This window comes from Bufo bufo, chromosome 1 (assembly GCF_905171765.1).
Source record: "Bufo bufo chromosome 1, aBufBuf1.1, whole genome shotgun sequence".
Lineage (NCBI taxonomy): Eukaryota > Metazoa > Chordata > Amphibia > Anura > Bufonidae > Bufo > Bufo bufo.
Window position 1 is genome coordinate 188,978,064 of NC_053389.1, and position 25,626 is coordinate 189,003,689.

The 25,626-nt window shown below is 45.1% G+C and overlaps 1 protein-coding gene across 2 annotated transcripts in view; it reads left to right on the top strand.

Annotated features, from left to right (window-relative positions):
* Nucleotides 1-2,383: 2,383 nt before the first annotated feature.
* LOC121002241 (oxysterols receptor LXR-beta-like) overlaps nucleotides 2,384-25,626 on the top strand; it is a 60,322-nt gene continuing 37,079 nt past the window's right edge. The window contains exon 1 of one of the 2 annotated variants that reach the window (XM_040433612.1): nucleotides 2,384-2,482. The gene's annotated coding sequence lies outside the window, so the exon portion shown is untranslated. Of the gene's footprint in view, nucleotides 2,483-4,666; nucleotides 4,701-25,626 lie in introns of those variants that run through there. The other variant, XM_040433619.1, reaches the window with a different exon arrangement.

The window sequence follows — 25,626 nt, forward strand, 5'->3', positions numbered from 1 at the left end:
CTAAAGAGGACTTGTAACTTCTCTTGACATATCTTAGTAACTACTTCCCCATGTAATAACAATTCTGGAGCGACTATTCTTACGACTGTTGCGCCGTTCTATTATTATTCCTTCTAGAATTTATGAATGACTGAATTGCTAGAAGTTTGCAATGAAGGTCCATCTGGCTGTTAAGCCTCATTCACACGTCAGTGTTTGGTCAGTAATTTCCATCAGTGATTGTGAGCCAAAACCAGGATTGGAGCCTCCACAGACATAAGGTATAAGGGGAAGATCTGCACCTGTTTTGTGTTTAGAGCCGCACCTGGTTTTGCCTCAAAATCACTGATGGAAATCACTGACCAAAACACGACTTCTGAATGAGGCTTTTCCAGTTGGGGGTGTGTCCCTGCACATCCTGACATCCTCCAATCGGTGCTGCTAGTGTCAGATCGTGCAGGGACACGCCCCCAACTGGTAACTTCTAGCAGGAATAATAAAGGAATGGACCATCATAGTGTAATAGGAATAGATGGTATTACATGGGGAGTGCAAGTAGTCACTAAACAGACATGTCAGGAGAGTTTAGAGGTCCTCTTTAAAGCATTTGAATGAATGGGGGGGAATTGAAAATGGTCCAGGAACCCCTAGCATCAAAATTAAAGGGGTTCGGCGAGAAAGGTCAGCGATCGGCTGTGTGTAAGGGTCCATTCACACGTCCGCAAAATGAGTCCGCATCCATTCCACAATTTTGCCGGAACGGGTGCAGACCCATTCATTTTCAATTCATCCGTGCTTCTGTTTCCGCAAAAAAATAGAACATGTCCTCTTCTTGTCCGCAATTGCGGACAAGAAGAGGCATTTTCTATTATAGTGCCGGCAATGTGCAGTCCGCAAATTGAGGAATGCACATTGCTAGTGTCCGTGTTTTGCGGATCCACAGAACACTTACGGACGTGTGAATGGACCCTAAACGTGACATTATCACTTCAGCAAGATAGAAAAAGACTGGGGGGGGGAGGAGGCGACACCAGATCAGAGGCGATTTAATAATGTTACTATTTTAGGGAAGAAGATGGAGGCAGCATGTCCGGTAAAAAACCCTTTAATGGGAATCGCCAAGTGAACTAACGTGCAACAAGTTGTGACGTTTCGGCTGATCCAAGACCTCAAGATCTGGTGAGTGCGATTCCACAACTATTTTTTGTTACTATTTTAGGGTACTTTCACACTCTTGTTTGGTGCGGATCCGTCATGGATCTGCACAGACAGATCCGTTCAGATAATACAAATGTCTGCATCCGTTTGTATTTCTAACATAGCCAACGTCTTGAACACCATTTAAAGTCAATGGAGGACGGATCCGTTTTCTATTGTGCCAGTGAAAACGGATCCGTCCCCATTGACTTACATTGTGTGTCAGGACGGATCCGTTTGGCTCAGTTTCGTCAGACGCTGCAAGCAGCGTTTTGGTGTCCGCCTTCAGAGCGGAATGGAGACTGAACGAAGGCAAACTGATGCATTGTGAGCGGATCCTTATCCATTCAGAATGCGTTAGGTCAAAACTGATCCGTTTTGGACCGCTTGTGAGAGCCCTGAACTAATCTCAGAAACAGAAAATCAAAACGCCAGTGTGAAAGCAGCCTAACCCGCGCGTTCCCGAAAATCTATGTACGGGAACGCGCGACAAAACGCCCCAAAGAAGCTCAAGTACTTGTTTGAGCGTCGGGCGTTTTACAGCGCGATCATACGCGCTGTAAAACGCCCAGGTGAGAACCATTCCCATAGGGAAGCATTGGTTTCTCCTTGTTGTGCGTTTTACAGCACGTAGGAACGCGCTGTAAAACGCTCAGGTGTGAACTTAGGGTAAAGAAATTCCCCCTCAAGTTGTTTTTGTCTTTATAGCAGGTTTTCTAATAAAAGGGCATCTTGAGGGTGACGACCCCCGCCCATATTACCTCCATGCCCAGAACTGAGTAGATGGACTAGTCTAAAGGGAACATGTAGCTGCACACCATCCAGACGCAAAGAAAAGAAAGCCGAAATATATTAATTTCTGAGGTGAAGACTGGAAAACATGTCAAATATGGAGCTTCTTGAACTAATAGAGATTGCCAGGCAGCGTGTAGGGAGGAGGAGAGCGCCCCCCTGACTCCAGGACAGCGCGGACCCTGACTACTGCCCCAGCGCTCGGTAAATAACGGTGACGCACTTCATTACACATCGTACTGCATGACTTCTTCTCCGGCCGCTTGATTGGCTGAGGCTTCTGTCCATCTTCCCAGTGTCCACGCCCACTTTCTCCGCCCTCGCTTCTCCGGCGAGGTCAATGCCCTGGTATTACCTGATTGGCTAACAGAGCCTGGGAAACCCTGAGTGCCGTGCCTGTGGGCGGGACTAGTGGCGGAAGTGTCGCACTGGTTCGCGGAAGAGAGGTCGAAGTTGTTGTAGAAGAGTTTTGGAGCAGATGATGGGAGGACGAGGCGTCGGGAGAGAAGGGCAGGTAACACCGGGGAAAGGCGGGGCTGGGAGGGGACGGCTCGGTGCTGGTGACACCTGAGGACAGGTAATGTCCTCCTCACAGCTGCAGGACATGGAATCCTGGATCGGAGGAGTTACAGCAATAATGGAAAGGATGACATACGTGGCTGGCCACCAGGCACAGGTGTAGGCATGGCTGGTAACCTTGAGGGGTTACACCTGGTGCAGCCATGATGTGGCCATTGGCACCCATCGTGCAACTTAAATTATTGGATGCAAAAAATGGCCCCTTTTTTCCTGCAGTGTTATTTGAGTCACATGACGCGGCTTTCAGGTAAGATGGTGACATATTTGTGTCCTCGCGTGATGTGGCGTGCAGAACTAAATTGCAGCTTCTACCTGATGATGATCGCCACGTTATTCCGCTTTAGTTAGTGCGGAATGGCCGCCTGTTTGTTGTGATCGCAGCGGTGTCGCTTATTTGGAGTCACCTGACATGGCTGTCACTTAGTGACAGGTGGCTTAAAGAGGACCTTTCATGGGTCCAGACTTTAGAAGATAAGTAGCACGTTAGGTAGGGCATAAAGCAGGGATCCTATAGTGCTTATTATTATTCCTGGGCGCCGCTCCGTTCGCCCGCTGTGCCCTCCGGTATTTTCCCCGCTCTGTATGCTAATACTGAGCATCGGAACAAGGAGGAGGAGATACCAGGGTTTCTCAATGGGCGTCTCCTCCCTGGCTGTCACGCTCTGCGCTGCGATTGGACAGCGCTACAGCTAGGGAGGAGACGCCCATTGAGAGAAACTTAGTCTCCTCCTCATTGTTCCGATACTCCTCATTATAAAACAAGGCGCCAAAATCAACGGGGGAGGGGGCCACAGCCATGGCATCAGTGGGGGACACCCTAGAAGGTAACACCCTAACTAGACTTTTGCGAAATTGATGAAAGGTCCTCTTTAATATTAATGGCATATCCTCATGGTAGGTCATGAGTATCCCGACACTGCCGCTGCTGCTTTCTCTTCCGAATTACCTGAGCGTTGTCTCCGTGTAGCGGCGGCGCAGTGTAGTTACAGCTTTCTCTTCAGCTTCACTTCAATGGGACTAGGATGTGTAATTACACTGCGCAGCCGCTGCAAAGGAGACAACGCAAAGGTCATTTTGAAGAGGTAACAGCGCGAGCAGCACAACAGCTCCAAAGACATAAATATAAAAAGGGGGCATCAGAGTATGGCGATGCAAAGAAAAAATGAATTTTTCCAAAGCTTTTATTATTTTTTTTTTTAAGTATTAAAATGCCAAAAAAAGATAAAGGTGATATTGCTGTAATAGTACTGACCTGGAGAAGGTAGCAATAAAAACTACCTAACCACAAAAAGAGCCTCACATAGCTCTGGCGACCTGAATATGCTTAAAACATAACCAAAACATCAGTAAAAATGACACATTATCAAATTAATGTACCGTGAATAATAAAAAAAAAATAAAGAAGCCTCCTACCACCTCCCACAAGTGTTCTTCCCGTCCCTACAAAGGACCGATGCAGCGAGGACTCTTTCTGTGGTTAAATGGGCTCTGGTTGTCTCCTCCCTCACGTCGAGGTTCTGGTGCTGCCGGGAAGACGTCTACAGGGTTCCAGATGGCGGACGATGAGAGGAGTGATGCTCCGTTAGGTGTCTAATATTACTTCTAGTTCCATCGCTGGGGACCGTAAGCATCTGTGGGTGCATGCTGGAGTCCTTATGATTGCGACTGGCTTCCTGCCTGTGGAACTGTTCAGGAGAATTGCGTTCCTGGGTGTAGAGTGAGAGGAGCTTTCTAGGTATAAGGAGGGGCAATTAAGAGTAGGTGTGTGTGTACACCGTGTTTCCCCGAAAGTAAGACACTGTCTTATATTTTTCTTTAGAAAAACAATCTAAGGCTTGTTTTCAGGGGATGTCTTATGGCTTATTTATCAGGGATCCAGTGAGAACTGGGTCCAATCTGCACGCTGATGCTGAGGAGACTTTTACTTTCACTTTCTCCCTCAGCTTGCTGTGCACAGAACGACCGGGACCTGACAGGGGCAGCCGACCGTGTTGATGGGGCTGCCCGCAACTCTCCCGTCACCTACAGATGTGGGGCAGATGAGACGGCACCTACTCCAGCTGTCACGATGCGGCAGATAAGGGCTGCCCGCATCTTCTTTACCGCTCTGCGCCGGCACATAGCCACGCCCATCACTATGGCTTATTTTCGGGGTATGTCTTATATTGAGCATATAAGCCGCAACCCTGCTGCGACTTATTTTATGGATATGTCCTATTTTCGGGGAAATGCGGTATATATAGTGGCAGCAGCAGGGACTGATCTTTTGTGAGCCATGGATCCCCAAAACTCGGGATGTATTGAGATTACTACCTTAGAGCCTCCTGTGCACAGCCATGTAAGTGGGGTCACTGTATGTGCTCTAAGGGTCCCTATTTGTTACCTTCTCTATATTTGGGGCTTATCTTCATTTGTATCTTAGTCTGATAAAGAACCTGGTCACATAGGTCATTCTGAGACTAAAAATAAGGGGAGAAAATGCACCACCTTCTCCGGGTGTCTTCAAGACCTAGCTGCCCATAAGATGCAGCTAGGTTTTAGAGGACAAAATAAGAAAAATGTTCTCATCAGACCTAGGGTTGGGCGATATACTGGTGTTCACGATATACCGCGGTATTAAAAAACGGCGATATCGCTGTTTCCTAATTACCGCAGTATTTTGTGACATCATCGAAGCGGTCATGTGCGCTGACCGCTTCTAAATCTGCGTCCGCCCGCACCTGCACCTTACATATCGCTAAGTAGTGAGTACAAACACATTACTTCCACTCGCTCCTGGCTCCTTCTTGCTCTGCCTCCCTTATTCAAGTCTCCAGACTCCACCCACCATCTGACATCACCGTCCGTCACCCACCCGTGTCGGTTGTATGTGGCGAACTCTGTGTGAGTACTGGGTGTCTCTGGAGAGACTTTTCCTGCGGCTGCCTCGCTCATGTGCTCTGATGACAAAATTAGAAACGTATTACTTCCCGCAGCGGGCCGCCCCCGGCTCTCCCTCCTCCTTGCTCCCATATTCAAATCTCCGCCCACCGACATCTGATGTCAGAATCGGAGCACACAAGCGAGGCAGCCGCTGGAAAAGTATATCGTAAAGTACTATTGTATGTATGGTGGCCTGTGGCCACAAGACTTTATTATAACATCTCCTTGTGGCCCTCGCCCCATACAGTGTAGCGTCTCCTTGTGGCCCTCGCCCCATACAGTGTAGCGTCTCCTTGTGGCCCTCGCCCCATACAGTGTAGCGTCTCCTTGTGGCCCTCGCCCCATACAGTGTAGAGTCTCCTTGTGGCCCTCGCCCCATACAGTGTAGAGTCTCCTTGTGGCCCTCGCCCCATACAGTGTAGAGTCTCCTTGTGGCCCTCGCCCCATACAGTGTAGAGTCTCCTTGTGGCCCTCGCCCCATACAGTGTAGCGTCTCCTTGTGGCCCTCGCCCCATACAGTGTAGCGTCTCCGTGTGTTTTTCTTTTTCTTTTAAACGGGTATTTATCGCGATATATATCGTTATCGCAAGAAATTTCTTAATATCGTTATCTTCTGAATATTTTTGATATCGCCCAACCCTAATCAGACCTCAACTCACAGCCTCAATCAGTCCTCTAATGTTAATAAGACCCCCAATCGGGCCTCAGATCAGACATCCATATTAATAAGTCCCCCAATCAGATCTCAGATCAGACCTCTATGTGAATGACCTCCATGTGCATGACCCCCAATCAGACCTCCAAAAGTCCTCCAATCAGAGATCCATGTGAATGACCCCCCATGCTCAGATCAGATTAAAAAACAAAACTTACCTCTCCTGTTTTGGCCGCTGCTCTTGCCTCATGCTGTGCTGTGACCCGACACACACAATGTGAGGTAACAGAGCGCTGACATCCTCAGGCTGTGCGCAGTCACAGCACCAGCGAGTGGCCGAGGAAGACCAGGAAGGGGTAAGTACAGAGCTTGGGAAGCGCTGCATTCACTGCTTCCTGGTCTTCCTGTACTAATGAGCACATCCATAATGGAAGTGCTCGTTAGTATTCTCCCCATAAGATATATATAAGCTCTGTCTGGACTGATGAACAACCTTCCTTATCAGATCTGAGGCTCTGGTGAAAAGAAGATGTGAGTCTGCTAATGTGTCGGCAGCATCAGTGGCCAGATCGATGTTCCTATGGCTAAATCTGCTAGAAGGACCCCTAAAAATGAAGACTTTAACAGAAGACATTTTTGATTCCTTACCACTTCTGAAATGTCCACAGCTTATGGCAGATGACTTTTAACAGAATCTGTGCGTTTTGGAGCCAGAAATGGGGCTTTATCTAATGCCCCCAAGAAGAGCCCTTTGGTTAAAAATTGGCATGAAGATACCCCATCAAAGAACAAGTTGTGCTCTATTTCTTTGTCTTATATTTTTGGCCCCGTCCTAGAGAACATTTTGGAAAAGGCAAGAAAATGTGCTTTCCAGAAAAAAAAATGAAAGACTCAGGGGAACATTTATCAATTATACTCCGCTTTTTGCCGTATTAATGACGCAGATTTTGTCGCTGTGGTATTTTTGCAGCAAAATCTGGGGCTTTTTGCCACTCGTGCCACTTTTCCTGAGTGCTGCGAAAATGGGGAGGACAAGAGGACAAGAGGGCGGGCGGGCCAGCAGGCCCGTCTCATTTATCATTTTTCACACCAGTTTTTGAGGTGGAAAATGACTTAAATCGATGCCAGCAAGGGAGCTTGTGTAGTATTTAGTATGTCACACGGCCTGTTGGAGGTGGAGTTAAAGTTATGGGGCCTGCACCTCTACATAACTTTGGCGCATCGCCGGTCTTAATAAATGTCCTTCAGTTTTTTCATAAGCCCAGGTATTGGCTCCAGAGTCAGACCTCAAAATACAGATGCGGTCCGTGTGCATCCTGCAATTTATGTGGGACCCACTGTAAAAAAAATTACTATTCTTGTCTGCAAAATGGATAAGAGTAGGACAGGTTCTATAATTTACGCGGCCTGGCAAAACTGATGCGGACAGCACACAGATGACATCCGTGTGCTGTCCATAATTATTATTATATATTTTTTTTTTTTTTTCATAAAAATGCGAACTGCACATGGACCAAAAGTACGGCTGTGTGCATGAGGCCTAAAGGAGGCAAGGGTAGGGGTTTCCTGCTTAACCCCAGTAATTAAAAAATAAAAACTTTTTTTTTTTTATTTGTATTTATTCTACAGCATAGAATTTGGGTCTCCTCCTCCAGAGGAATTGCTATAATTGGAGACAGTCTGTTGTGTTACAAGATGTAACAAAAGTTCTACAGTGCAGAGCCAGGATTCCAGTACCTCACTCTTAGTTTAAGTGGCATTATTTTGGTTAATAAAAACAAAGTATCTTAAAGAATCATAATGAATCTGAAGTTTCTGAACAAATGGATAGAATATCAACAGTTCAAAATGAAGTCAATCAAATCAATAATACATCTCATTCCTGGGGCAGTCATGTGCAAACTAGACCTCAAAGACACATACCACATTCCCATTCATTTGAAATTTCAACGATATCTCCTGTTTGTGGTCCAGGAAGGGAAGAGAATTGATCATTTCTCAGACAAAAAGAGGTAATTATTGCACCATCCCACCTGATGGTATGTGATCTTCACACTGGCTGGTGTGCGCTCAGGTGTATGTATTCTGGGCGGATTAATATCTGTGTTCTGGTAAGATTTTCTTGCAGTTGCCTGAACTGCCTGTGTCCCGCTCCGTACACAGTTCTCGCGAGAGTTTGAGTGCGAGTTCACGGATTCAGGTCGCTTCTTGCCTTCACTTTTCAAATTGCTGAACAATCGTCTCACTAAATTCAATCGTAGAGTTAAAATCGCATGGCCGTGCTTCAATTGATTGTGGAATATTTCTGAGCATCGGTATACAGCACCAGACGCGTTTCGAGGTCTTGCTGACCTCTTCCTCAGTGGTTATACTCCATATGCTCAGATCCCACTATTTATACTCTACTAAGTGGTAAGTTCTGGAGAACCGATCCCAAAAAGAGCCGAATAGTCATAGATAAATCCTGGAATAGTGGATTTCGAAAGGCAAATTCGATTTTGATGCGTTTTTTTTTTTTTTTTAACAGATGCGTTTTTATCGCCAAGGCTGCTTAATCGAAGTAATAATTCATTCTCATATACCAGATGTTCAATTTTAAATGCGTTTTTTTGATGCGTTTTTTTCGACAGATGCGTTTTTTGTCACCTAAGCTGCTGAATTGGACATATAATTCATTCTAATACACCAAAAATTTGAAAATCATTTTCATTCTTTAAATATATCCACAATACACAATATTTTTACAAATATTTAAAATACATAAAAGAACATACATTTTGGCGTGTAAAATCATACTTAATAGTTGAGTAGTTCAATAAACTGATGAACAATCGATTCCTGGGATCCTGCAGGTGTAATGGGATGGAGGCCTGCCTCCGAGGGGACCGCAGCGTCAGAGAGACCTTTTTCTCTGATAACAAAAATTAGAATTTAAATACAACATCAAAAGAAATGGAACTTAGTCATTCTACCATTCAATGCACATTATAATAAAGTCCAGTATATTTTGAAACAACATTGGCATTATATACTGGACGATAAAACAATAGGCCATTTGGTACCAAAGGTCCCTTTGATATCTTTCACGAAAATGCCTAATCTAACAAAAGTGAAAGAAAACTTCTATGTTTCAAAATTGGACAAATATGAATGGTTTCTTTAGGTGTGGGAGATGCACTGCGTGTAAGCACACAGTATTCCCTAAAAGAACATTAGAAGTAACATCTACACAAAATTTGTTCTCTTGGAAAATTAGGGATAGTCTATCCTGCAACTCCTCCAGTGTCATCTACATTATCCAGTTCCCATATCAGAAACAATATATTGGACGAACAGAACGACCATTAAAAACAAGGATATCTGAACATATGACCAAGATCAAGAATGGGGTCGAGACACTTTAGGGAATTCCATAGTAAAGACCCTACCAAACTGACATTTGCGGCACTGGAGAAGGTGGACCGACACTGGAGGGGTGGTGATCATATTCATCGAATGTCTAGGATTGAATCTAGATGAATCTATGAGTTCGGGAGTTTGCTTCCAGCAGGTCTCAATACTGAGCTAGAGATCTTTGGTTTCCTGTGAGGCAGGGGTGGGCGCCTGCTTTTGACGGAAGACCGCAGTGGTGACGCTGCGGTCCCCTCGGAGGCAGGCCTCCATCCCATTACACCTGCAGGATCCCAGGAATCGTTTGTTCATCAATTGTTTATTGAACTACTCAAGTATGATTTTACACCCCAAAATGTATGTTCTTTTATGTATTTTAAATATTTGTATAAATATTGTGTATTGTGGATATATTAAAAGGATGAAAATGATTTTCAACTTTTTGGTGTATTAGAATGAATTATATGTCCAATTCAGCAGCTTAGGTGACAAAAAACGCATTTAAAATTGAACATCTGGTATATGAGAATGAATTATTACTTTGATTCAGCAGCCTTGGCGATAAAAACGCATCTGTTGAAAAAATCGCATTCTTTAAAAAAAAGCATCAAAATCGATTTTGCCTTTCGAAATCCACTATTCCAGGATTTATCTATGACTATTCGGCTCTTTTTGGGATCGGTTCTCCAGAACTTACTTACCACTTAGTAGAGTATAAATAGTGGGATCTGAGACTATGGAGTATAACCACTGAGGAAGAGGTCAGCAAGACCTCGAAACGCGTCTGGTGCTGTATACCGATGCTCTGAAATATTCCACAATCAATTGAAGCACGGCCATGTGATTTTAACTCTATGATTGAATTTAGTGAGACGATCCTTCAGCAATTCGAAAAGTGAAGGCAAGAAGCGACCGGAATCCGTGAACTCGCACTCAAACTCTCGCGAGAACTGTGTACGGAGCGGGACACAGGCAGTTCAGGCAACTGCAAGAAAATCTTACCAGGACACCGATATTAATCCGCCCAGAATACACACACCAGCCAGTGTGAAGATCACATGCCATCAGGTGGGGGGAGTGCTCAGTGAGCAACCATTTATCCGCACACTACCAATATACTGCGGCTACAAACTGCTTCTTGTGACTTTGGATGTAACGCTATATCAAAGCGTGCAGGTTGCCAGCAATCCAGCGTCAATACCAGATGTATCAATAAGGACATCAACTGGTTTATTTATTTCGACAGGAACTTATCTTGCACCTTATTCCTAGCGAGTTTTATATTGCATTTTAGCGTTTTATCCGTTATACATTTTAGGCTACATTCACACGTCAGTATTTTTCTATAATCCGATTTTCTGTCCGTTTTTTGCGGATCCGTTGTTCCTGAAAATGTTTCCGTATGTCATCCGTTTTTTGCGGATCCGCAAAAAACGGAAACATGTATAAATTTCAATAAGCAAATAAAGTTGTTTGGATTTCTTTTAAAAAAAAATAAAAAAAAAATTAAAAATTTAATTACCAGGAACGGATTCCGTATAAAACGGATGACATACGTAATGACATCCGAATGTCTTCCGTTTTTTGCGGATCCATTGACTTTGTATTGTACCAGGATCCGATTTTTCAGGAAAAGAATAGGACATGTTTTATATTTAAACGGACATGCGGAACGGAACAACGGAAACGGACAGCACACATTGTGCTGTCCGTTTTTTTCCAGAACCCATTGAAAATGAATGGGTCCAGATCTGGTCCAGATCTGTTCCAGAAAAAACGGAACAGATCAGGAAAGAAAAAACGGACGTGTGAATGGACCCTTAGAGTTGTATTTTATTGTGTTTTCTTGCAATTTACCCTGTATTATCAGCATTAAATAGTGTGCCTGCTCCATGGTGGTTTGAGTGCTTGCCTAATAAGATTAATTTATCTAGTGTGTACGTTTTTAACAGGGTGATTCAATTTCAGGTTTAAGCACCTATTCATAGTCATAGGGGGTGAGCCACCCTATCATTTCCTTTCTAATTATTGTACCATACTTGGGCGATTTCCTTCTCATAGCAGAATTCTCCTTATGCCTTCAGGCTCGCCTACAGTTGGTCCTGAATCTCCTCTTAGACCTGGACTAGATTATAAATGTGGAAAAGAATCAGACTTTCTCCTAGGTACCAAGAGTGTTTTACAAGGGACTTTTCCAGATTCCTTGGTTCAGCATTCTTTTATGTCAAAACAAGTGTTGATCTTATCCTCCTGGAATCTAAACCAACGGTCCCTAAATTGGAAGCTGCTTCTTCCGGCTGCAGGAAAGCAGACACTAGCATTAGAGATGAGCGAATTTCATATTTTGAAGTTCGTTCACACTTCATTTACTGGTAAAAGATGAATTGCGTTATGGATTCTGTTACCAAGGACCATAACGCAACTCTATGACGGAATGCATAATGGATGCCTTTAGAGGTTATTCATTCCGTCATAATAGAAGTCTATGGGCTGCAAAACAGATCCGTCCCGTTTCCGTTATGCAGGGGAGTGCCAATCATTAAGAAACTCCAGAGGGAATCAGCCAGTCATTCTAATCATCTTATACTGGCCAAAGCGCAGCTGGTTTCTGGTCCTGAAGTCTCTATCCCAGGTACACTCGATGCCACTTCCTTCAAAGCAGGATCTTCTACAGCAGGGACCCCTTGTATATCTGGAAGTGTGAAAATTTAAGGGCTTATTAGCGATGATCTGGCGGTGTAAATGTAGCACCAATTAGCAGGTGAACAAGCAAAACGCTCTTTAATTGGATCATTTGTGCAGCACAAGAAATTCTTGTTCCCCGGCAGCAGATGGTGCTGTGTAAACACGATCTGCCAGGAAACGACGAGTCTGTATGGGGAAGAGCAATGGCATTAGCGATCACTCCTCCCCATACTCTGCAGGAGCTGGAGAAGATCCCTACATGTAGATGCATCGGTCTCCTCCGCTAGCGATCAGCAGATTGTCAGCAAGGAACGTTTCCTTCCCTACAATCTACTTGTACATCGGCCCGTGTAAAGCTACCTTAAGCCTAGCAGCCTAGATCCTGTGAGGGAAATCTTGAGAGCTCAGGGACTTTCCAACAATGTTATCTCTACATTACAACACAGTCGTAAAAGTGTTACTTCAGCAATTTATGGAAAAGTCTGGAAGAAATTTTGCTCATGGTATCACTCTAAAAACTAAAATAAGTTTTCTCCTAAGGCTTCTGATATTTTCCTGATATATAGAGATTCGATTAGGGCCTTAAACCAAGTACATTAAAAGTTCAGATGTCGGCTCTCAGTTGCTTTTTAAGACCCACCTCTGGCAGAGCAAAAAATGGATTAAGGCCTCTTCCAGACGGGCGTCCCTGGGGCATTGCGGGAAACCTGCGTGAGTGCGCACACAATTTCAGCCAGTTTTGACTGATTGCGTTGTTCAGGAGCAATGCGTCTTGCGCGTGCGTGGTATAAAGCTGAATGTGGTACCCAGACCAGAACTTCTTCACTGAAGTTTCGGTTCGGTGTTGTGTAGATGTTATTATTTTCCCTTTATAACATGGTTATTAGGGAAAATAATAGCATTCTTGATACAGAATGCTTAGTAAAATGTTGCTTGAGGGGTTAAAAAATAAAATAAAAATTAACTCACCTCATCCACTTGATCGCGCAGCCGGCATAGTCTTCTTTCTTCTTTGCGGACCTGCAAAAGGACCTTTGACATAATCGCGCTCGCACACATGATGAGCGCGATTACGTCCTGAAAGAAGACTATGCCGGCTGCGCGTTCAAGTGGATGAGGTGAGTTAATTTATTTTTTATTTTTTAACTCCTCATGCCACTTTTTACTTCTTTGTATTAAGAATGCTATTATTTTCCTTTATAACCATGTTATAAGGGGAAATAATGCAGTAAATTGACTTTTATCATCTCCTAGCAACTAGGATGCTATTTTCACGCATCCCCATTCATTTCTATGGGGCCTGCGTTGTGTGAAAAACACAGAATATAGAACAAGTGATGCGTAAAAATCACTGCTCATCTGAACAGCCCCATTGAAGTGAATGGGTCCGGATTTAGTGCGAGTGCAATGCGTTCACCTCACACATTGCACCCGCGCGGAATTCTCGCCCGTGTGAAAGGAAAACGCCTCAGGAATGGGAGAAGAGCAACCTTTTGTCGTTTGCTTGTTTCCTTTTCACAAAACTTGTAGTTTGTTCCGCCAACAAAATATGAGGGTCATCTCCACATGACTATTATGATATCCTAAAACAATATGGTAGAAAGCTATGTAATGCATTTCACTCACATTCTGCTATAAATCTGGCACTGCATACATTTCAGCGTAAATCTGACAAACAGCAGGCCCAATTAATTTCTATGACTTGATGGCTGCTGTAACATAGTTCTGCAATCTAGTACGTTTGTCAGGAAGGAGCAGGCCATGGCTCCAGCCACCTTGCTGTTGGTAAATGGGCCCAAAACAATTTTGACCAAAAATGTGCACAAATAGCTTAATAAAAAAAAAAGTAAGTATAGGAGTAATGCGCTTCACAGTAATCCATGTTTCCGGTGTTTGCCTTGGCACCAGACCTGCACTGTTGGCCCGGCAGTGTTACCTGCAGGAAGGCAGTTGCAGGAGATGGTAGATGGTGCCTGTTCAGGCATGTGGGCAGCAAATATAACCTAAATCAATAGTAAATTGGCCACTCATTTGTATTATAATCCCTAGCGTAATATTTTTCTCTTTTGGAAGAGATCCATAGTTAACTTTGTTCTGCTGTGGAAGTTCTGGTTGCCTAGCATCCGCCTGACTTCATGTCTGGGGGACCATCATTTGACTACATGTAGCTAGATACCGCACAGATGTGCTCAAGAGGTTCTTTTTGCTGTACAGTGCCCATGGGTGACAAGGGATCATTAAGGGGCAAATACAGGAACAAAAGGAGCTTGAGAGTTGTGCATTTGGATCTGCTGCAGCTTCCATTTCGATTGGACACCACCACACTTGCAGATCTGTTAAAGAGGACCTTTCATCGGTCCAAACATTGTGAACTAAGTGTCATGATCTGTACAGCGGCGCCCAGGGATCTCACTGCACTTACTATTATCCCTAGGCGCCGCTCCATTCTCCTGCTATACCCTCCGGTATGTTCGATCACTTGGTTATAGTAGGCGGAGACTTAGGGGACTTGGTTATAGTAGGAGGAGACTGCCCTTGTTCTCCTGGGCGTCTCCTTCTCCCAGGCTGTAGCGCTGGCCAATCGCAGCGCAGAGCTAACAGCCTGTGATAAATCACTTTTGGTAGAATAAATTCATTAAAAAGGTTGTCTATAGAATAAGCAAAAAATGTATTTTTTTTTTTTCAAAATAACAAAGCAATAACCATTCCACACAATGCTAAGTAGGCCGCTAGTAAAAAGTTGTAAGTTCCCTAGCAGTGTTGAGCGAACTTGTGTTTTAAGTTCGGCGTCTAAAGTTCGGGTTATCGAAGAATCGCATTATGGATTCTAAATTCCGTTATGGTCCGTGGTAGCGGAATCCATAACGCGATTCTTCGATAACCCGAACTTTAGACGCCGAACTTTAAAACACAAGTTCACTCAACACTATTCCCTAATACAAATGGCCAAACATTTCAAGGAACAGCACAAAATTCTAGAATTTATCAAGAGAATTCTGAGGAATTGTAGATCCAAGAAGATAGAGACGCAAACGTGTGGGGGAGAGGGGATGGATGAGGAGACAAAAATAAGACTATCTCAACTTCCACTTGGGGAAGAAGTGTTGATACTCTATAGAGAAGACCATCCAATGGTGCCAAGATTTCAAGAACATGTCATATCTGCCCCTTCTAATCTCCCATATTTTGTTGAGAAGTAATCTGTCTCCAAAGAGTCAGGATGCAAGCCTGTGCAGTGTTTACCAGGTGGCAAGCCACAGAGCGTTGATGAGTAGAAAAAGGGATATCACAAAGATACAGAAAAAACTGTGCTGAGGTAGAGTTGTGTCACACCTCGGACCAGGAAAACGTGAGCCTAGGGCAGTGATGGGGAACCTTTTAGAGACCAAGTGCCCAAACTGCAACCCAAAACCCACTTATTTATCTCAGTGCCAACACTGCAATTTAACCTGAATACTACAGTCCAATATACACTGCTCAAAAAAATAAAGGGAACACTTAAACAACACAATGTAACTCCAAGTCAATCACACTTCTGTGAAATCAAACTGTCCACTTAGGAAGCAACACTGAATGACAATCAATTTCACATGCTGTTGTGCAAATGGGATAGACAACAGGTGGAAATTATAGGCAATTAGCAAGACACCCCCCCCATAAAGGAGTGGTTCTGCAGGAGGTGACCACAGACCAATTCTCAGTTCCTATGCTTCCTGGCTGATGTTTTGGTCACTTTTGAATGCTGGCGGTGCTTTCACTCTAGTGGTAGCATGAGACAGAGTCTACAACCCACACAAGTGGCTCAGGTAGTGCAGCTTATCCACGCACATCAATGCGAGCTGCGGCAAGAAGGTTTGCTGTGTCTGTCAGCGTAGTGTCCAGAGCATGGAGGCGCTACCAGGAGACAGGCCAGTACATCAGGAGACGTGGAGGAGGCCGTAGGAGGGCAACAACCCAGCAGCAGGACCGCTACCTCCGCCTTTGTGCAAGGAGGAACAGGAGGAGCACTGCCAGAGCCCTGCAAAATGACCTCCAGCAAGCCACAAATGTGCATGTGTCTGCTCAAACGGTCAGAAACAGACTCCATGAGGGTGATATGAGGGCCCGACGTCCACAGGTGGGGGTTGTGCTTACAGCCCAACACCGTGCAGGACGTTTGGCATTTGCCAGAGAACACCAAGATTGGCAAATTCACCACTAGCGCCCTGTGCTCTTCACAGATGAAAGCAGGTTCACACTGAGCACATGTGACAGAGTCTGGAGACGCCGTGGAGAACGTTCTGCTGCCTGCAACATCCTCCAGCATGACTGGTTTGGCATTGGGTCAGTAATGGTGTGGGGTGGCATTTCTTTGGAGGGCCGCACAGCCCTCCATGTGCTCGCCAGAGGTAGCCTGACTGCCATTATATACCGAGATGAGATCCTCAGACCCCTTGTGAGACCATATGCTGGTGCTGTTGGCCCTGGGTTCCTCCTAATGCAAGACAATGCTAGACCTCATGTGGCTGGAGTGTGTCAGCAGTTCCTGCAAGACAAAGGCATTGATGCTATGGACTGGCCCGCCTGTTCCCCAGACCTGAATCCAATTGAGCACATCTGGGATATCATGTCGCTCTATCCACCACAGACTGTCCAGGAGTTGGGAGATGCTTTATTCCAGGTCTGGGAGGAGATCCCTCAGGAGACCGTCCGCCACCTCATCAGGAGCATGCACAGGCGTTGTAGGGAGGTCATACAGGCACGTGGAGGCCACACACTACTGAGCCTCATTTTGACTTGTTTTAAGGACATTACATCAAAGTTGGATCAGCCTGTAGTGTGTTTTTCCACTTTAGTTTTGAGTGTGACTCCAAATCCAGACCTCCATGGGTTGAAAAATTTGATTTCCATTTTTTTATTTTTGTGTGATTTTGTTGTCAGCACATTCAACTATGTAAAGAACAAAGTATTTCAGAAGAATATTTAATTAACTCAGATCTAGGATGTGTTATTTTTGTGTTCCCTTTATTTTTTTGAGCAGTGTAGTATATCTTCCATGTACTACAATAGCCTGCCTACATTCAGTGCGCTGCCTGTGTTGTTCACAGTGCGCCCTGCGCTGATAATTGTCAGGAAGAGTCTAAGGCCTCTTTCACACTTGCGTTGTCCGGGTCCGGCGTGTACTCCACTTGCCGGAATTACACTCCGGATCCGGAAAAACGCAAGTGTACTGAAAGCATTTGAAGACGGAACCGTCTTCCAAATGCGTTCAGTGTTACTATGGCACCCAGGACGCTATTAAAGTCCTGGTTGCCATAGTAGTAGTGGGGAGCGGGGGAGCAGTATACTTACAGTCCGTGCGGCTCCCCGGGCGCTCCAGAATGACGTCAGAGCGCCCCATGCGCATGGATGACGTGTCCATGTGATCACATGATCCATGAGCTTGGGGCGCCCTGACGTCACTCTGGAGCGCCCGGGGAGCCGCACGGACGGTAAGTATGCTGCTCCCCCGCTCCCCGCTACACTTTACCATGGCTGCCAGGACTTTAGCGTCCCGGCAGCCATGGTAACCATTCAGAAAAAGCTAAACGTCGGATCCGACAATGCGCCGAAACGACGTTTAGCTTAAGGCCGGATCCGGATCAATGCCTTTCAATGGGCATTAATTCCGGATCCGGCCTTGCGGCAAGTGTTCCGGATTTTTGGCCGGAGCAAAAAGCGCAGCATGCTGCGGTATTTTCTCCGGCCAAAAAACGTTCCGTTCCGGAACTGAAGACATCCTGATGCATCTTGAACGGATTTCTCTCCTTTCAGAATGCATTAGGATAATCCTGATCAGGATTCTTCCGGCATAGAGCCCCGACGACGGAACTCTATGCCGGAAGACAACAACGCAGGTGTGAAAGAGCCCTAAGACATATTGGTACACCATAGACTTTATCCAGGGTGTGAGTGCCCACAGGGAGGGCTCTGAGTGCCGCCTCTGGCACCCGTGCCATAGGTTCTCCACCACTGGCCTGGGGCAGTCCCACAAGATATGTAAAATAGTACCTTGTGCAGACAGCCTTGGGCAAGGACGTCAAACAATTCAGAAATTGCATAATTTTCCAACAGAGCAAAAGGACGGGCAAACTTTTATTTTTTTTTAACAAAAGTTTAATGTTGAATAAAATGAAAAGTAGTAATCACCTCACTGATCCACCACCACTCATGTTCTGCTGTCTCCCTTAGTGACACACAGGAAATGACTGGTCATCCAATCACTGGCTGAGATAGGACACCGATTGGATGACCAATCTCAGCCAGTGATTGGATGAGCAGTCATTTCCTGTGTGTCAACAGGGACAAGAAAGAAGGGTATCAGCGACGATTTTTTTTTTTTACATTTTTTTATTGGGGTTAAAGGAAATGTCCAATTTTACCTGTCAGACAACCACTTTTAGGGTATGTCCACACGTGCCTGAAAATTCAGCAGAAAGGTCTGCAGCAGTTTTTGTTCTGTATGTATTAAATACCGGTAGATGTTTTGCTGTGGATTTCATCCACTCCATCGCAAACAGTGAAATCAGCGGGAGAGAACTGCCGCATAAACTGACGTGCTGTAGATTTCAGTTTATGCTGTGGTTTTCATACACAGTGTGTGTATCGGACCTTGAAATGTTATCCTCTTTGGTGATACAATACAATCCTATGGATTTGCTGCACGAAAATTCACAGCAGCAGATCTGCAGCATTAGGGCTCATTCAGACGGCCGTATGCTGTCCGCAAAAATGCTGATCCGTTTTTTTGCAGACAGTTCAGCATGTCCTTAAAAAAACGCATTGCATTCCGTTTTTTTGCCGATCCATAGACTTCAATAGGGCCATGTCCTGATTTTCACTGACAAGTATAGGACATGTTTCATTTTTTTGCTGAGCCGTGCAATGGAAGTGAATGGGACAGCATCTAATCCGCAAAAAAAACGGATCCGCATTTTTGCGGACAGTATACAGCCATCTGAATGAGCCCTTAGTCACGTGTGGACATGGCCTTAGCAGCTTGTAAATGGAATGAAAGATCCTTTTACACTTGAGTCACGTGTGACTGATTAGCTGTGGAATTTCATTCAGTGCCAGCAAAGTGAATGACTTAACGATCATCGGGCAGAAAATCTGTTCGTCTAATATCCCCTTAAGTCACTTGTGACCCTGGCCTAAATCTTCTGCAGGACAGAGATGGTCATTGCTCATGTCTGTCAGTAGCTTTTTGCAAGCCTTGAATAGATGTTGTACATCAGTGCTGCCCATAGGTTGCATTGCTCACTGACAGGGTACTTTCACACTTGCTTTTTTCTTTTCCGACATTGAGTTCCGTCCCAGGGGCTCAATACCGGAAAAAGAACTGATCAGTTTTATCCTAATGCATTCTGAATGGAGATCAATCCGTTCAGGGTGTCTTCAGTTCAGTCACTGAACCGCGTTTTGATAGGAGGAAATACCGCAGTATGCTGCGGTATTATCTCCGTCCAAAATTCCGGATCAGTTGCCGGAATGCAGGATCCGGCATTACTTTACATTGAAATGTATTAGTGCCGGATCCGGCATAAAAAATACTGCAATGCCGGATGTGCAGACCGGTAAAAATGTGAAAAAAATATATAACTAATCTGTTCTTGCAATGCATTTTGTAAGACGAATCCGGATCTGTCTAAAAATGCTGTCCGTTTGCATGCAGATTGCCGTATCCGGCAGGTAGTTCCGGCGACGGAACTGCTTGCCGGATCACTCTGCCGCAAGTGTGAAAGTAGCCTTAGGCTCCTGCTGGCAGAGCTTGCTGTTTTCCTTGTTTTGTGGGATCTGGCGAATGTATTCTGCGTTACAATCTGGCAGCACTTGAGAAACGTTTCTATCCTGTAAACCCGTACTGCTACATCTACCTCACAGAATTTAGAGATGCGTTCTGGTGGAGATTTGTGCTTCCAGGAATTGGTGAACGGTATTGTGCGTGGTGGAGCACAAATCCGGGTGTGAATTCCCAGAATTGAAAAATGACATTTGCAGCACAATTGGCAGCATTGTGGGAAATATGCAGATTACACATTGAAACCTTCATTATTAATCAAACTGTATATCTAGGCGATACAGACAGAGGCTCAGTGTCTCCCTGATGCAGCAATGAGTCAGTCCCCCCCCCTCCCACCCATACACAGGCCGTATCTCATATTTTCCACTGCTTAAGGGCTCATGCACATGAACGTTATGTGCCCGTGGACGTATTGCGGCCTGCATACGGCAGTTCCGCAATACACTGGCAACGCCCCCTGTGCACTCCGCATTCACTTGAAAGGGTCTGCAATCACGGAGATGCGGAATGGAATCACGGATTGGAAACACTACGGTGTTTCGGGCCGTGCCTCGCCTCCACGCCGCAAAAAAATAGAACATGTTCTATTTTTTTGCGGTGTGGACAGATCACGGATCCATTCAAGTTGAATGGGTCTGGATCCGTCCCGGCTGCCGAATGGACGTTGCCCGTGCATTGGGGACCGCAAATTGTGGTCCCCAATGCACGGAATCGCAACACAATGGCCGTGTGCATGAGATCTAATGCTTATCCTTGTGAAGGATCTGCTCCAGAATTCTCATTACCTTGTGGTTTTCACAGCCATGAATTTTGCGGACGTCGCGCATAAAGTCCACTTGTTCTACAAGTATTTAACGCACTTATATAGCGCTACTATATTCCGCAGCACTTTACAGACACTGTCCTCAATGGGGCTCACAATATAAGTTCCCGATCAGTACGTCTTTGTAGTGTAGGAAACCCACACAAACACAGGGAGAACACACAAACAAATGCTTTTATTGCCACACTTCATGTTGAGGAAACATATTGGGCTTAAAGGGGTTCTACAAGTTTAAAAAATAAGTTGCATGGCCAAGAAGGTGTTCAAATAATAAAACAGGTTAGCCTGTCCAACTCAAACCCACTCCACCTCAGCATCGCTGTTGCTATCCTCCCGGCTGGTCTTTGTATTTGTGACTGCAGCGGGTGACCTGCCTGTACTCCGCACATGACCGATGTGTCACTGGTCACAGTAGTCTTGTGCCTTAGGCCTTATTCACACATCTGTGTCCGTGATGACGTCTGTGACAAGATGGCCAGTGGTTCGTCCTTGAAGGATCTGTGTTTGGTCTGTGTGTCCGGTTTTTGCCTGTGTGTCATCCTTATTCCAAGAAAATTGCTCAGCTGAAAATTAATTTCCAGAGCATCTTCTACCAATGGTCCATGAAAATCACTGACAGAACACTGATGTCATCTGTGTTGTGTCAGTGGTTTTCACGGACCCGTAAACGTCATTGGAAGTGTTTGATCGGCATCGTGGACCAAAGTAATACATGGAAAGTCAATGGGTACATGACATATGGTAGAACATGGACATCACATGTCCGTGAGTCACTGACTTGTGTATAAGGCCTTAGGGTAGGTTCACGTTGACTTTTTGGAGAAGGTTTCGGGGGTGATTTTTCTGCAGGTTTTTCAGCCAAAGCCAGAAATGGTTTCAAAAGGATTCAGAAATATAAAGGAAGGACTTCTCCTTCCCGCTGGATACATTTCTGTCTTTGGCTGAGAAACCTGCAGGAAAATCTGCCTCAAAACCTCCTTAAAAAAACCTGTGTGAACTTACCCTTACACCGCTGAGAAAAGTCATGTGCCGTATATGGACAGATCACTGAACCATCATGGCTGCAGCGGGCAGTACTGGGGCAGACGGAGTTTGCACCAGTAAGTATAACTTGTGTCCAGCACTCAATACAGCCTGACTAAAATCCAAACATGGAGCCCTCTGCCTGGTCTACGCGTTTCGGGTGATATGTCTTATTTATTACCCATGGGTCATGTTTGCTTTCACTCTTCATGCCTGAGGCTCCTGGAGGATCCCTGCACAGTTGCAGTAGATTGCATGGGTGGGCCATGTTTGTTTCCAGATTTTAACACCTTCCTTAGCATTTAGCAATTTTTTTATTTTTTTGCTCTGAAAACCCCTTGGTTTCACCTGTAAAAGCTGGATGGGCAAAAACCACAGGGTGGAATTGCTTTAGATTTGTGTAAAGCCATGACAACTACAGGCAGTGTTACTTGATAGCACCTCTAAGGCATGTTCCTTCAACATGGTATCCTGTCTGTACCTCTTGTTACTCTGGAAGGTGGTCAGACTGGAAATCGCAGGACCCAGGTGCCCAACATAAAAGGGTTGGGATGAAGTGGCAGTATTGTCTGCAGCAGAAGTCCAAGGCTAACCTTCAGATTTGCTGTAGTCTGTGCCCGCAAACCTTCCTGCTGCATGCATACAGCTATAGCTTTCAATCACGGAGTAGGACTACCCATGTGACTCCTAAACTTAAAACAGGCAGAGGTTTAATCTAATAAATTATGGTAAATTTATACTAATTTTACCCTTACTCTTTAGCCTGCTTTGCCTATTGCACGATTGGCATTTTCCCCACCATTCCAGTTCTACGTACTGGTTCCCTCTCCTCCATATTCTGGTCCCCAACTTTTTTTTCTTCTGGTTGTTATAAACATGGTCACCAATGACTGCTCCAGAAAACCCCTTTAAGCAGAGCTAGTATCTCCCCCAAGATGTCCATCACCAGATACAGATTGTTTCTCAAAGCATGGTGTTGTCCATAAACAGCACAGTGCATCCTGCTGAAGGATTTACAAAGAAATGATGAATCAGTTCACCCCTGTGTGGAGAGTTGTAGACCGAGACATACGGTATATTGCAGGCATTCAACTAGAGAGAGTTTTGCTTCACTTGGCTTCTTCCAGGAGCATCTCCATCACCTTTCACAGGCCTATATGATGTCAAAAGGCCCCTTTACATACAGGAAGGAGTAGATTGAAGGAATGAAACCTGAAGTAAGCAGTCGGGACTTGGGCCCATTCAGATCTTTGCCCCATCCTATGGTGAGGGCCAGGTTATGCTTGGTTTCATAGGGAGCTTTGCTCTTCAGGTGGCTCTGTCTTTGGCTGGCTTTAGAACCAGGAGGCCACCAACCTGCAGACAAATAATGAAAATAGTCCTGGTGGTTTGTGACGACGTCAGTGGATGCAGGTCAGAGTTCACATGTTTTGCAATCAGAAACTGTGTGAGAGTTAATTTTGGAGACTCCGAGAGACTGTCAGCAGCATAGACAGTAAAGTCCTCATTTCCTATGTTTTCTTGAGAAGAAGTTGATTTTGTGAGGTATTTCATAATTCCAAGTGCTGAACCTAATGCCCTATGCTCCCCCCCCCCCCCCCCACTCTTAGATTTCTTTCGAAGATCCACAACCAAAACAGCATTAATTACATGTTTTTGTTGAAGAAATGGCTGTGGATTTCACTTTCTCCATTACAAAGGGTGAAGGCCGGGGTGCAGCTCTACAGTGTAAATTGACACGCCACAAATTTGAAATCCGCACCGCAGGTTGGTTTGCACTGCAAATTTTTTTAGCCAGCATTTGGATGCAGTTTCTTTGGATTTGCCACGTGGAAATCTGTAGCGTTTCAATCGCATACAGTATGTGGTTTGTGGACGTACCCTGAAGGTATGTTCATACCCAGCAGTTGAGATGCGGTTCTGTGAACGAGTGGGAGTTCCTTTAACCCCTTTTAATTGTGTATGTGTCCTATTGGGGAAATCAGTCATATTTGTGACTTATTTTTGATGGCTCAAATTCTCTGTGGTGTAGTGGAGAACCACACTCAATTCGATGGACTCTGGTGCCAGTCAATGGCTGAAATCAGCCAATGTACATGCGGTGAAATTGAGGCACACAGATTTTTTTTTTTAATGTTGCAATTAAATTATTTCGTTTCGCAGTAGTTTCATCCAGTTGCCCAATATTTATCTTCAAGGTACATTACAAACAGAATATCTAGACTGGATGTTTCGGTCACATCAGACCTTCATCAGCGGTGCACATCCAAGCCCAGAGGACCCATTCTTCCCTCCCAGAACATATAAAAAATTTGACCGCTGATGAAGGTCTGATGTGACAGAAACATCCGGTCTAGATATTCTGTTTGCACCTTGAAGATAAATATTGGGCAATTGGATGAAACTACTGCGAAACTAAATAAGTAATTTAATTGCAACACAAAAAAATAATCTGTGTGTGTCAATTTTACTGCAGGCTCAAATTCTCTGGACCTCAGGAGCTTAGCTCAGTCCAGGAGCTAATTTCTCTTTCTGATTGGACCATTGATGAGAACCTTCGTAAACTACAAGGAGAGAAAGCTCCCCAGCAATGACGTATTCTGTGTGTGGTTGTCCAGGGTACAGAGTTTCTCACTCTTCTCACCTTTATAGACCACGCGGTGACTACAGTTCATATACGCGTTATGCAACAAAACAGAGCCTGCCCATCGACGCTGCAAAAGAATACCTCCGCTCTTGTGTCTTGTGGACTTTGCTCATTGTCTGTCTAACAGATACTGTGAATCATTGGATGGTGCTCAGCCCAGCTGGTGGATACGCTCATGAAGTCGTTCATTTCAGGAAGTCTTCAAAGGTTACTACCGGTCATTTCTGTCTATTGGGGTGTTTATCAGCAGATATTCTCTATGCTGAAGTGTTTCTGAGACTTCTGGAAACTGCTGTGGTAGTCATACGGCTAAGCAGTCAGGGTGGAGGTCTGCAAGAATGGTGGAGAGTGTTTTTGGTGTGCAAGTCCACAGCAAACCTTGGAATGTTGTACTGTAAATGGCGACCGTATGCAGTAAGTAACGGTCATCTGGCGGCCGCTATAGCTTTCTACTCCTCTATAAACATGCGCTAGGCCCTGCAAGGGTGCCTATATATTTCTATAAGGAGAGGGGAATAAGTAGAAGCAAAGGAACAAATGATTGGGCACCTTCAGAAGAGGTCATTTAAAGGGGGTTGTATTTCCCACGGTAGAGGCCCATTAGAGAAGAGCTGATGGTGAGTTGTTGCGATACCAAATTTTTGATTAGATTTCGATACTATAAAAAAGTATTGCGATACTCTATACCATTCGATACCACGTGAAAAAAAATGAAACACCAAAAAAGCCACGTGCACTCCGCATTTAAAAAAATGGTAAATCGCGTTCACCGTATGCTAATTACTACTGTCGGAGCAATGGGGAGGAGACATCAGCTTCTCTTCTGGGCGTGCGTTCTCCCTGGCTGTAGCGCTGTCTAATCGCAGCGCAGAACGTCACAGCCAGGGAGAAGGAACGCCCAGGAGAGAAGCTGATGTCTCCTCCCAATTGCTCCGATAGTAGTAATTAGCATACGGAGCAGAAGACGGTAACTGGGCCACAGCAGGCGACCGGAGCAGCGCCCAGGAATAATAGTAAGTGCATGGAGATCCCTGGGCGCCGCTCTATGTCCGAACTTATGAAAGGTCCTCCTATCATTGGTTGTGCAGTGCGCACGCCCCTCCTCCGCCCCT